Here is a 13,988-nt window from a genome sequence, read left to right on the forward strand (position 1 = left end):
TGCAATTGAAATTTGTATAGGATTTTGTATGGGAAAACATACTTTTTCGCATTTTTGTCATAAGTTGAAAAAGTTTGTCTGAAACTTTTTAACCGATACTGTAAAATGATAGCCTAGGATGTTCTGGAAAACTTTGTTGAAGACCGCAAAGCGATCCGATGCTTGTGAAAATAGTTATAACTAACGAACCGCATGCATGTGTTTATGTTTTAACATGTAAAGGAATAACAATAGCAACAAAATCATGCTGTTTCGCCAAGCAATGCGAAAGCTATAACTTTTTTCATAAGCATCAGATCACTTCGCGGTCTTCGACAAAGTTTTTCAGGACACCCTAGGCTTTGTTTTCACTTTATCGGTTACATGGTTTTGGGAAAAATCGAGCATGGTATGAGAAAAATGCAAAAAAGTGTGTTTTCCCATGTAAAACCCCATACAAACTTCAAAAGCGATGCGCAAAACGTAGACATAACCGATTGTGCTCAAATTTTGCACACTTATTTGTGTGCTGAAATGGGATCAAAAAAGCTTTGATCTGATGGGATACCATTGAATTTTTCATTTTTCCATATAAACGATGATCCACTCTAATGGGCATAGAAGTGTTCAATTTTTGCGGAGACAACACACATTGAAATTTGGCTGGGAAATATTAAGGATGCTACAAGAATCATATGTATTTCCACTACTCCGTTTGCAAAGTTTATGCTATGGTTTTAAGACTTAGCCGGTTTTGACATATTTGTGACCTGGCGCGTCGTTTAGGAAAATTATTCGGGTCATTCTTGTGGGGAACATTTTTGAAGCCCTTAGAATGGCTGTTTAATTTTATTTGTTGTACAATAATCGTTCAATTATTGCATGGAGTGAAAATCGGTAGTTATGCCAACCAAATCCAGAACGGCATCGGTGGCGTTGATTCCGATTGGGGTTTTGCGATGGCGATGCTGCGCTAACTCGGAGCAAAAGCAAGCCCTCGTTGTTGCCGCGCACCAGTTTGAACTGGCTGATTGCTCCACTGGCGCCGCGTACAACGATACGAAGGAGAGCGTTACAGCCGACAACCACCGCGCTCGGCTTACCAAAGCATACTGATGGAAAACGCAAACGGAGAAACTGGCTAGCTCTCCTTCGATGCAATCCCTTCGAGGGGCCAAGAAAGAATCATGGAAGATGAGAAGAAGCAGTTTGCTTTTATACGGCACAATGGCCTGGTTTCCCCTCTCGAACGTGATTGGTTAGATGTGAGGGGAGTGAAATTCAACGATGCCATACAAATTTATCTGCAATAATTTATTGTAGCGGAATAATAAAATATACTTAAATGATTATTATTAGCCATTCCCAAATCAGTAGGTAGGCTTAGGATTAACCAATATTATAATGTTTAGTAAGGAATGACAGTATATAGTACAAAAGTCATGTATTTTCGACCAAAATGTCTAAAGATTACAGATATTTGAAATTCTTATTGAAATTTGGCAACGCTGGTTAACAGTTTTCATTTTTCAGCAAACCTGCCATTTTTCAAAGTTGTAGAAATTTCAAGCAGATTTATGATGCGCGCATAAGTTTATGCTTTTGGTACCGTATGTTGAATTTAGAATAGATTCTACATCAAGCGGTTAAAATATTCCCAGTTGTTGCCATGGCCATCCGCTACCGCACTGGGAAAATGCGAATGAGCCATCGCCGCGGCTGCTTCTAGATGGTTGCTGGCGGTGCTCTCGAAGTTGGTTTCAAAATGTTTGCAGGAATTCGAATCAACTCTTACGTGGAATTTAGAATTATAGCCCTAATAAGAGCTATTTAATTTTGATTTCACAAAACCAAACCGCGTTGCTGCCGTGTCGTCGGCGCCCATCCGCTTCCGTACTAGGGAAATGATAAATTATTCCCCCACCGCCGCTGCTGCTCGGTTGTCGTCGGTGCGTCCGTCCGTTCACCGCGGTCGACAGCGTGAGAATGTGCTGTGAGAAGAGAATGCTGAGCGAAAAATCAAATCGAGCTGTGCTCCTCCGTCTCTGATCCGGTAGACGAGCTGCCGCGCGCGGAGAGGCACCGACCACCGCGCTCGGCTTGTCAAAGAACACTGAAATGAAAACGCAAACGGAGCAAACTGCACAGCTCTCTGCCGATGCGTTCCCCTCGAGGTGTTGATGAAGAATGAAGGAAGAGGGGAAGAAGAAATAGCTTTTATACTGCCAGGCGCTCGACGGAAAAGTCCAAAACTGCGCTCGAACGTGATTGGCTGGATAAAACATGGGTTCACTTTTCCCAAATTTTCAATAGTTTGTTGTTGAAAATCAATAGTAACCTTGGATAGATTCGATGCGTAGATAAATTTATGATCAATTCATGCAAAAATTTTGAAAATCCATCAAGAAATGGCAGAGTTATTAGCGGTCAAAATCTAACCACTTTTCGTTACATGCTCAAATTTTCGGTTTTCTGAAGTTACACCCCTATATGTTGCCGAAGGACGTTATTCAACGTCAAAATCAGTGTATTTTTTTATATTCTTAATCACTTAACCTAATTAACAGCTCTATTGTCCACTAGGGCACTACGTGAGCGATTTCAATTGACAGCTGTACCTACAGTGTTGTACAGAGCCTAGATGTATTCTATTATACTTTATCGAACTGGTTGCCTTTCTGCTGCTTTCATTTTTCTACTCTACATGGTAGAATGATGAGCACAAGGATGATAGGTGGCCGTTATTCCTTTCCAGTCCGATTGGGGGTCCATTATGAGTTGCAGTTCGCCGATGTCCAGGTATCCGGGTCCGTTTGAGCCATGGGGCTCAGAAGAGGGTCAGTGTCAGCCGCTCTCGGTGAGGAGCAACTGACGAAAAATTGCAAGTGCCGGGGATGGGAATCAAACCCATGACCATCCGCATATGAAGCGAACGTGTGACCAACTACGCCACGAGCCCCGGCCTAAAATCAGTGTATTACAAGCAACAATTTCTAAAAAATGGTTAGCCACATAAAAAAAGGAAATTTACGAAATAAAATCTGTTTATTCTTTACCTACACTGAACCAACACATCCCCCCGAAAACGACTACAAAATGATACGCCAGCGCCCTTTAACGCAATGCAGTCGAAAACCAGATGACGATCAGACGGTCGGATCCAATACGGAAAACTGTCAGTCGAATGGATATCATCCCAGTACACTGAAAAAAGGGACATGGTAATTCTGACTGTATCGAGGGTCAAACTAAAACACTTTTACTACTTGATTTTGGTAGACCATGATTTGTATTTGAAACTACCATGACAGGGGTTCATTTTACCATGCCCGTTTATGTTTACGTTTGACGGTTGTTTTAAACCATATTTTTTAGATTCTTTTACTATGCGCATTGTTGAATGGCATGTACATGCAACCATGGATTGATAGATTTTACTATTTGTATAGTTGCCTGCAGGTAGTGCTAGTTTGAGTTTGTTTATATTTTAAAAGAAAAAAAACTAATAAATGTAGTTCAATCTTTTAGTTTACTTCGAGGTTTACTTATTATAAAACAGAAACGTATTATTAATAAATTATTTTTAACCAACGTTATTCCGCTCCAAGCCCGCTTCCAATGGATTTTGCACCTATTCTCCTTTCTCTTCCTCCAGTATGAGGAGCCAGCCTTCCGAAACGAACGCCTTATTGCTCCTCAAATTAGGTAATATCCTTTTTGCTTTTCTGGCGGCGGGATGCTTCTCTTGCGGATGCTGGCCAGACAGTCCGGGGGAATGACCTCTCGCTTGAACACAAAACTACCGGGAAACATCGGGATTTCTTCGGCTGGATGTGAATATCTGAGTTGAGCTGTTGTGGCCGAATCACGTTCGTTATTGTGCTTGTTAAAACAGGATGGGCTTGCAGTCGTATCAGGCTTCGAGATTCCGGACTAACAGACACTTCGGCTTCGGCGGTTCTTCTGACCATCAGCTGTGTGATAGTGCGAATTCTACGGAACTTATCATACGCTCTCAACTTGAGGAGACCTGCAAGGAAAGCTCAATCTTTGAAGCAAAACGATCAATGAATATTCCGTATACGGAAGTACACTCACCTCTTTCAACCCAGAGTTCTGGAAACTCAGCACTCCTGTTTTCTTGCAAATCTTCCGGATCTTCAATCCCTACAACAAACAAGTTGATAGTGGCCAACTTCAGGCTCTTCGGTTCCAACTATCACGCGCAAGACTTACTACGGAGAAAACAATGTTATGTATTCAGAATGTCCATTGGATATTTTATGTGGAAAAAATGCTCGGACAAATCTTACCGAAAATTCTAGAACTTTCAAAAGATTGAAGTTGATATTTATTAAAGACGCTGATAAAAACTGGAGTCGGTGAAATTGTTGACAATGCTTACTACAAACGTAGTTCGAGAAACCATAGTAAAAATAAACAAAAAACGACTTTTTAATCTGACTACCCAAGTAACCATGACGCTTTATATAGAGCATTATTTTCGCTTTATAGTGTATTATATGACATGCGATATAAAGTTGTTTTGTCATATAGGCACCATTAAAGTAGGTTTAAAGTCGAAAGTGGCGCTACTATTGTTGATTTACAGCAAGCTTTACTGTGGTGATTGCTAAAGCATATAACTTGCTTGTACCTTATAGCTAATGCAATCAAATCGCATGGAATGCACACTTAATGCATCATGTCAAAAAAGAAAAAAAGTATGTTTATCATTTTTCTATCTATTTTTATCTTCCGATACTCTCACTTTGATGTTTTTTATTGTATTTCGGGAATTGAACCTAGACTGCTGAAACTGACCACGATGAAACTCGGACGCGCTAATGCTGTGTGCTACGATACCATGTATTTTGCACCTGGAAAAATGTGCAACATAAAGTAAAGTATACTTAGCTAGTGCCTTATTAAGTTGTGTTTTCAGCAACTCTAAAAAATGTGCCGGGGTCTGAATGCCATCAGTTATTACTCTCGAATATAAATTCGTCTGTGTTGATTCTGTTTTTTTGTTTTCATATGTGCTCACTTCTACCTAAAATACAATAAATAAGAAACAATACAAACAGCGCTTCAATTCTTCCTTTTATGAAATCGGGTTAAACAAGGAAACCGATACCCCACATAATTTTTGTTCCCTCAGCATCTGATTATTTTCATGTCCAAACCAGAAACCCAAAAAACCATACATAATATAAATTTTCACACAGCAACATCAGAGCATGATAATCTAAGTGCTCCGCAGCAATCCATGAAAATTTTGGTTTGTTTTGAATGGTTCTGTTTCTAAAAGTGTTTTACAGTTTTTTTTTTCGAACTGAGCGATATTTTTCTGTTTACAACGATGGAAGCTTTAGTAAAGGCACATATAAAGTAATAAATGCTTGCATTATTGATTGCTATAAAGCTTTTAACATGGTAATGCAATGAAGCATTTAACAACGGCTCTATAGAACTATACAGAACTGTCAAAATCTCGTAATGCTTCAATGCTTTCATAATGTAGAATAAACGCTTCATTACTTGACAGATGTAAAATAAAAGTTATGTTGCATTAGCTAAACTATAATACGATGGAATTAATGTTATGATATAATGCTTGTGGTTACTTGGGTAATTTATATTGTGTAGGTAACTATTTTGCTCAATATCAAACCATGGTAAAATCTGCTATTTTTTGGTACACTCAACCGAATAAATAGCAAATTCGACTACCCAAGTAACCACAAGCATTATATCATAACATTAATTCAATCATAGTATAGTTTAGCTAATGCGAGATAACTTTTATTCTACACCTGTCAAGTAATAAAGCGTTTAATCTACATTATGAAAGCATTGAAGCATTATGGGATTTTGACAGTTCGGTATAGTTCTATAAGGACGTTGTTTAATGCTTCATTGCATTACCATGTTAAAAGCTTCATGGCAATCAATAATGCAAGGATTTATTACTTTATATATGCCTTTAATAATATATATATATATTTTTCGGCATGGTAAAAAAGAAAATGATGACATCGTTGTACATACTATGATATTTTTCTCAGTGTATGATATGAACTGAACACCATTTCTGCATTAACATGTCTAAAGGGTCTAACTCGTTTTGTAAACAAACATAGTTTCTGTCACTGTAGGGCTCATCTCGATCCACCCACGCATTTGGGGGCCGTTATCAGATAGATCTAACTTTGCTCTTTCTGATAACGGCCCCCAGATGCGTGGGTGGATCGAGATGAGCCCTACAGCGACAGAAACAATGTTTGTTTACAAAACGAGTTAGACCCTTTAGACATGTTAATGCAGATTTGTAAAAAACACAACAGGGCAGCTGCGTTCAGTACCATAGGGTGAGTTCCGTATCACCCATGATCGTTTGATTGACAGCAAGCAATGAAGGGGAGGTGGTTGACATTTGATCAGTAGGAGACAATGATAAGGCAGAATTTGCTCTAGAGAGAGAAGTCATATCGAAGTGCAATATTTACTGAATTTATTATTATTGAGCTAGTGAATTGGTAAATTTATTATTCTACTTAATTGCTACGGTTAAGCTTAATTATACTGTTATATTCTTATAGCATGCTAATCCTAATAGTACGGAATTGAACAAGTGAACTGGTTACAATCTATAGCAACAAGCTAACAGTAAGTCCCCAAGTAACCATGACGCTGCATATAGAGCATTAATTTCGCTTTATAGTGTATTATATGACATGCGATGTAAAGTTGTTTTGTCATATAGGTATCATTAAAGTAGGTTTAAAGTCGAAAGTGGCGCTACTATTGTTGATTTGAAGCAAGCTTTACTGTTGTGATTGCTAAAGCATAAAAAATGCTTGTACCATATAGCTAATGCAATGAAATAGTATGGAATGTATACTTAAGGCATCATGTCAACAAAAGAAAAAAAGTATTTTTTCATTTTTCTGTCTATTTTTATCTTCTCATAGCTGTTCCGATACTCTCACTCTGATGTTTTTTATTCTAATTCGGGAATTGAACCTAGACTGCTGAAACTGGACTGCGATGAAACTCGGATGCGCTAACGCTGTGCTACGACTACCATGCATTTTGCACCCGGAAAAATGTGCAACATAAAGTAACGTATACTCAGCTCGTGCTTTATTGATTTGTGTTTTCAGCAGCTCTAAGAAGTTGTGCTAGGGTCTGAATGCCATCAGTTATCTTACTCTCCCAAATTCATTCGAAAACAAGCGATTGCAGAACCAATTGTTTCCACAAACGAAGATAATATAAGGATATAAATTAGTCTGTGTTGATTCTGCTCTTATTGTTTTCATACGTGCACACTTCTACCATTTATTTTATGAAATTGGGCACTATATGTTAAATAAGGAAGTCAATACCTCAACCTCACATAATTTTTGTTCCCTCAGCATCTTTATGTTTGTCTTTATGTCCCAACCAGAATAAAAAAAAAACATACACAATATAAATTTTCAGCAACATCTGAGCATGATAATCCAAGTTCTACGCAGCAATCCATGAAAATTTGGGTTTGTTTTTCATTTCTTTTTAAATGGTTGTGCTTTTAAAAAGGTTGTACAGATTTTTTTCGAACTGATGTTTTTTTCTGTTTACAACTATGAAAGCATTATTAAAGGCATATATAAAGTAATAAATCCTTGCATTATTGATTGCCATGAAGCTTTTAACATGGTAATGCAATGAAGCATTAAACAACGTCCTTATAGAACTATACCGAACTGTCAAAATCCCATAATGCTTCAATGCTTTCATAATGTAGATTAAACGCTTTATTACTTGACAGGTGTAGAATAAAAGTTATCTCGCATTAGCTAAACTATAATATGATTGAATTAATGTTATGATATAATGCTTGTGGTTACTTGGGTAGTTCATATATATGACATTACTTTGACATTTCCACCGAAAATTTATTTAAAAGAGGAAACGATATTCAAACACTCTAAAAATCAGGAAAAATAATATTCCAGAGTCCAATAAGAAACCCCGCAGGCAACGTGACCTTTGAATTCCTTACACAGTTTTGGAACTGCAACTTGTGTTTCTCTAAGCTCGTGATGTGGAAATGTTGAGATTTCAAAATTATGTCTATGATCTAGTCTATGATTTTTCCTGGAATTCCTTCCGGAACTATTTCTTGGTTTTCTACCGTAATTCCTCCTTTAAATGTTTTCGCAGTTTCTTACGGGTTCATTTTTCTCCACGAGGATTGTCAGAGTTTGTTTTATTTGGATTTATCCAGTTCTCCCAGTTATACATCCAGAGGTTTTTTTTTTGGTAAGAATATGCTACCATATATAGTTCTCGCCGAGGTTTTATCAGTGTTCTTTCGGGTGCTCGGAGAGTTGTTCCTAGCATTTCTACTAAAGTTTCAAACAGGATTTTTGCAGTAGTTGTTCGTTCACGGGGTCTCTGCTGGAGTAACTGTCGTGGTTTCCTTTAGAGGTTTTCATGATATGGATCCAAAGTTTCTAGGTGGACTCCTCGATCCTATCAAAACTAATCCAAAGTTCCTTCAGAAATCGCTCTTAGTGGGATATAACAGCTCAAAGTTGGCTATCGGATAATTTTATCTTTTTCAAAAATCTTTATAACTTCCTGAAGAATTGTCCGATCTTTCCCAAATTTTGTCCACTGATACACAACTAGTTGAAGAACTTACAGTAAAAATTTGAGAATATTTGATGCACTTTTCGAAAAGTTACAGCTAGTTGAACATTTTCTGGAAAGTGAAAATTTTGCCTGTCCCGATCATTTTGTCTATCCCCTGTATGAACCTCTTTTAGTCTAGTTGACTAAAAAATGGACAGCTACGCTCCTGGGGTTTTCAAGGAGTTTCAAGGGCGTTTCAGTGGAATTCAAAGGGTTAAGGGGTCTCGAGGGTATTTTAGAGAGTTCCTGGGGCTTTCAAGGGGTTTCAGAGGCGTTCCAGGGGTGTTACAGGGGGATAAGAGGGTCCCATGGATGTTTAAGTTTAAGTCATCGGATCTAAAAACGTGATCAGCTGGAACGTCTTGTATCCCTTATACAACTACTTTAAATGTTTTCAAACACCTCTGAAATTTCCATGAAGCTGAGAGCAGTGACCAAAAATGCATTTTTGAAAACTATGGGCCTCTAATACCCCCTGTAAACCCCCCGGACTACCTGTAACGCATGTAATACTCTTCTTAACTCCTAAAAAAGCCCATTTAACGCTCCCGAAATTTGTTGAAAATCTTCTGATTGCTTCTGAAATGCCTCTGAAAACCTCTGCAATTTCCTGTAACACTCCTGGGGCGCTCAGAAACCCTCAAAACCTTCATAATAAACTAAAAATCCTTTGAATTTTCTTGTAATGCTTTTGAAACCTCCTGAAATTCTCTCGGTGCGTCCGCACCTGAGACTCTCCGAAATCTCCGAAAACTTCTGGTAATGCATCTGAAATCCGCTGAAAATCCTCTAAATCATTCTGAAATGTTACCGAAAACCCCCTGAAACTCCTGTAACGCACTTGAGATCCTCGGAAACTTTCCCCCGAAAACGCCTCTGAAGCTTTTGTTACGCTTTTAAAACCTCCCAAAACGCCCTGAAATACCATTAAACTAGAATTAATTGATTAAAACCCTTCTGAAATCCCCATGCAACTGAAACCAGTGACCCAAAATGTATTTTCAAAAACTGTAGACCGCCCAAACCCCTCTCAAACCTTGTAACGCTACTGAAACTCACCGACTTAGCTCAAAATTTCAACTGAAACTCTCTGAAAATCGTCTGAAACTTCCTGAAATGCCACTGAAACCCCCTCAGGCTGCCTTTATCGTATCTTAAACTCTCTGAAACCCTTGAGAACGCTCTTGTAACACTTCCCAAACCCGCTGAAAATCATCTGAATACTTCTGAAATGTCTTTCAAACCCCCTGAAAGTAACTGTAACTGGAACTCCGAAAGGTGTATAGTGAGTACTATGGAATAGAATGTGTTCTGTGTCGATAAAATTTTGTGTTGTGTGAATTCAAATTCATTTTCTATTGTGGTGGACGCAACACGCCCCATAGTAACGCCTACAAAGCCGACTGGAAATTCTCTGAATCTTCTTGAAATGCCTTCGAAAACCCCCTGAAATATCCTCGAATTCATTAAACGCGCATGAGACCCTCCGAAACCCCGGAAAACGCCTATGACACCCGCTGAAAATCCCCTGTATTATTTTATTGATCCTCGGAAACTCCCCAAAAAACGCCCCTGAAATTTCTGTAACGCCTCTGAAACTTCTTAAAGCGACCTGAAATGCCTTGACATACCTGGACTGAAACCCATCTTCTGAATTTCCCTTCAAAGCCTTCGGAAAGTCCGCCCGACTCCTCCATTTAAATTTTGTAGCCACTCGCTTTTCTTTGCAAGTTATAAATCCACTAGGTTAAAAATATATATAGACAGGTTACAGTGTCTGTCGTATGCTCCTGTTGCGAGGCGCTAGCATTCCAACACTCATTGTCAATCTTGTTTTAAGAAATCGCTGTTTTTGGCATTTTAGCACTTGCGCCTCGTTGTGTGTATTTCATCGATACTGTGCGGTCAACATTGGTTTATATATGTTTAGAAGTCTTCATTAGCGGCGTTAAGGAACACTTTTACTCTTTCCACATGCTTTTAACGAGATTTTGATCGATAAAAAATACGATAAATAATACATTACAGATTATGTGACAGCTCTGTGTATGATCTCTGAGGTACAGTGTCAATATACACGCTTACAGATAGCTGTATCGCATAATATTCAAACAAACCAATCATCCTAAAATCTATCACCTATCGCCCGGCATCCACGCACCAACGTGAACCCTATGCCACTCAAGCATTTCCCAAAAGGACTCCTACATTCTAACATGAACTTGTGCAGACGCAGTAGTATTCTTTATTTCACCACCAAACCTAACCTCAAAATACTTGACAATTCTCAGCTCATTTTGACAGATCACACACTGGCACGAAAAAGACAAATAACATCTTCTACCTTAGGGAGCGTCCATAAATTACGTCACTCAAAAATTGTCCATTTTGAACCCCCCTCCCCCCATGCCACACTTTTTGTATGAATGCTATCAAATTTTTGTATGGGTCGTCACAGTTTGCTTAATCCCCCCTCCCCCCTTAAAGCGTGACGTAATTTATGAACGTTTCCTTACCCACCTTGTTGCCGTCCTTTTCTTGCTCATGTTACGTCTGTCAAAATGACATGAGAATTGTCAAACATTTTGAAGTTAGGTTCGTTGATGTAATAAAGAATATACGGTACGGATCTACCAACTTATCACTTGCTTCCCCTTCCCCATATTGACCTGAAACCCTGCTACGTCAATGTCACCATAAACATTGAAAATCTTTAAAACTCACATACCGAACATGTTTATTAGTCCCAAACAGCTATCTCATTGCACCAAGGGCCAGAATCGCAATCTAGCGGAACTAAATTAATTACGACAAAACGAAGCATTTCCGAAAAACAATAGAAATAGTTCATACTATTGCATCAAAATGTGTTTTATAGTCATTTTTTATCAATATAATCTAGTTTATATGCAATAATTCGAAAACAGTAGGTCAAAATGAACAACTTTTTCAAAGACATAAACTATCTAATGTGTAACAGTAAAAAGTTAGATGCTGGCACTATTTATATTTATACTGTTACTAAAAAGCTATTATCTCAAAAACACCAAAAAATACCTCTCCAAATTTATGGCAGTATGTATTTGCTGAAAATTTGAAGTTGCGATTTTTTGCGCTTTGCGAGATATTAAGGCATGAAATTCACATTGTTTTTTCGAATTTGTATTTTTATTTTTTATTTTTAATGATAATATTCAACATATTCCCATACAATGTGCTTGGTTTGACACATATGCATTAGGAAAAAAATTAAACTCACATGGTTTCTGGTAAAAATGTCAAAATTAGCATAAAAAACTGTTTTTTCATTGATTGGTTCTTATTTTCTAAACAACTCGAAAACAGTAGGCTGTGGAATTTTGACGTCTGAGAATGAGTTGTTTATTTTGCCAAAATAAACATTTTTGCCGAAGACGCCAGGTCTCTAGGACGTAAAACAAAGAAGTTAGATGGTGGCGCCACCTATGCGGACGAGTTGCGAACTACTATGTTCTTGGCAATAGATGCCTCTGCTGATGTTAAACAACTTTGTCGAAGACACCATGTGTCGGAAATGCTTCGTTTTGGAGTAATTAATTTAGTTCCGCTAGATTGCGATTCTGGCCCTTAGTGCATTGGTTTCTCGTGTAGCTGATCATGCGATTCTGGAGTAGCATCTACACGTTTGGCCAATCAAGCTCAAGCACAAGTCATTCGCGAAGCAATCGAGTTGTCAGAACCTGAAGAAAACAGTACCGTAAACCGGGGTCTAATTGATCAGCGGGGTGACATTGATCACTCGGGTACTACATTGTAATTCCATACTAGGAGCTCTTAAGCGTCGTAATGATCTTAAACTTTTTACGTCATCTGTTTCGTAGATGTCTAGAGATGAGTGTAGACTTTTGTTTTTTTTAGAAAAAAAGTAGTTTTGCCTTATTTTTTAAGGAATTTGCAATGTATTTCTCATTTAGCTGAAATCATTGCTACTAAACAATCAATTGCCAATATGACTTCCCGTAAATTCTATGTTTTAACATTTTTGTGGAGGATTGGTTGGGATATTATGCAGCCAATCAGAACATAAAATAGTTATAAAAAGTTCATTTTATGAGGAAATAGTCATTTATTGTGATAGAAATAACTTATTTCAAATGAAATTGCCTACCTTTAGGCGTTTAAGGGCAAATTTCAAAATTTAATTTAGCATTTAAAGTATTAAATTCACTAGATGTAAGATTTTAGACGCGTTATTCGGCTTTAGAAGAGCAAAATTAAGCGGAGAAGTAAATTTTGCTTTCCAACCGATGCTTAATTGTATGCTGATCAATTTCATCAAAACCTGACTATACATGTCAATGGTTGCTCCTCCGTGATTGATCTGAGCTGGTACCAATGAATTAAATGCTTTGACTGTTTTCCTACTCTCCGCATCGACCAACGTGGCGCTAGCTTCTATGCGCGAAAGATCGCTAAAAGTAAATCGCAAAAATATTGTATGGCGAATAGCACCTAATAGCGTATTTCTCGAAGTGTAACACATTATTCGAAAAAATATTTGGTAGCGGTTGTGCACAATGATGACCGGTTTGGTGCCTACCAAATATTTTTTTCGGTAAAAGCTTTCCATTTCGAGAAATTCGAGTTTAGATGCTTTTCGCCATACAAAATAAAATGATTTTACTCCTGTTGAGCAACATTGAACGCACTCCCTGCCGGTAATCCATTGCACTGAGATCCAAATGAATATTTAAGGGCGGGGACACTCCACTTATTCTCAAAGTGCAATTTAAGCAGCTCATACATTTTTGATCAATAACGGCGCCGGCCACGTCCCTATAGTCAGTTAGGAAGGGAAAGGAATGTTAGAGTGTGCTGGTTGTTGCTACTGAAATCCGAGATCACCTCTGCATCCCCACAACCTGCACGGACTGGGGTATTTGAAAGACGGAAAGGATAGGAGATCTGGGAGTCACCGTTGGGTCGGTGATGCGATCCATGGATAGGGGGTTATTTATAGTGTTCGTAAGGTGATAGATTGTGTGGTGAATAAGGTGAATAAGGTCAAGCGGCACAGCACGCTTTGGTTGCATAACTTGTAGGCGTTATATACACTGTGCTGTGAGTGGAAGTTGGAAGGGAGGGAAACGACTTTTTTTTTCCAATTTGTTTCTGGTTCTAGAACATATGAATATACATGAGTTGTATATGTATAAAAGAGAGAGAAAGAGAAAAAGTAGATAGAAAGATACAAAGTAGGATGAAAGGGACGGGCCAGGGATTGAACCCACGACCTTTTGCATACGAATCAGAAGCGGTAGCCACTAGACCACCAAGCCCGTCTC

At 38.3% G+C, this 13,988-nt stretch overlaps 2 protein-coding genes across 2 annotated transcripts in view; one reads left to right on the forward strand and one right to left on the reverse strand.

Annotated features, from left to right (window-relative positions):
* Nucleotides 1–13,988, reverse strand: part of LOC109413884 (large ribosomal subunit protein eL13) — a 258,035-nt gene that overhangs the window by 143,939 nt on the left and 100,108 nt on the right. The gene's annotated exons all lie outside the window — the stretch shown is intronic.
* Nucleotides 6,582–13,988, forward strand: part of LOC109413880 (CLIP domain-containing serine protease B4) — a 105,151-nt gene continuing 97,744 nt past the window's right edge. Inside the window, exon 1 of the mRNA XM_062856609.1 lies at nucleotides 6,582–6,648. The gene's annotated coding sequence lies outside the window, so the exon portion shown is untranslated. The remainder of the gene's footprint in view (nucleotides 6,649–13,988) is intronic.

The sequence above is a fragment of the Aedes albopictus genome, chromosome 3 (genome assembly GCF_035046485.1).
Source record: "Aedes albopictus strain Foshan chromosome 3, AalbF5, whole genome shotgun sequence".
NCBI lineage: Eukaryota > Metazoa > Arthropoda > Insecta > Diptera > Culicidae > Aedes > Aedes albopictus.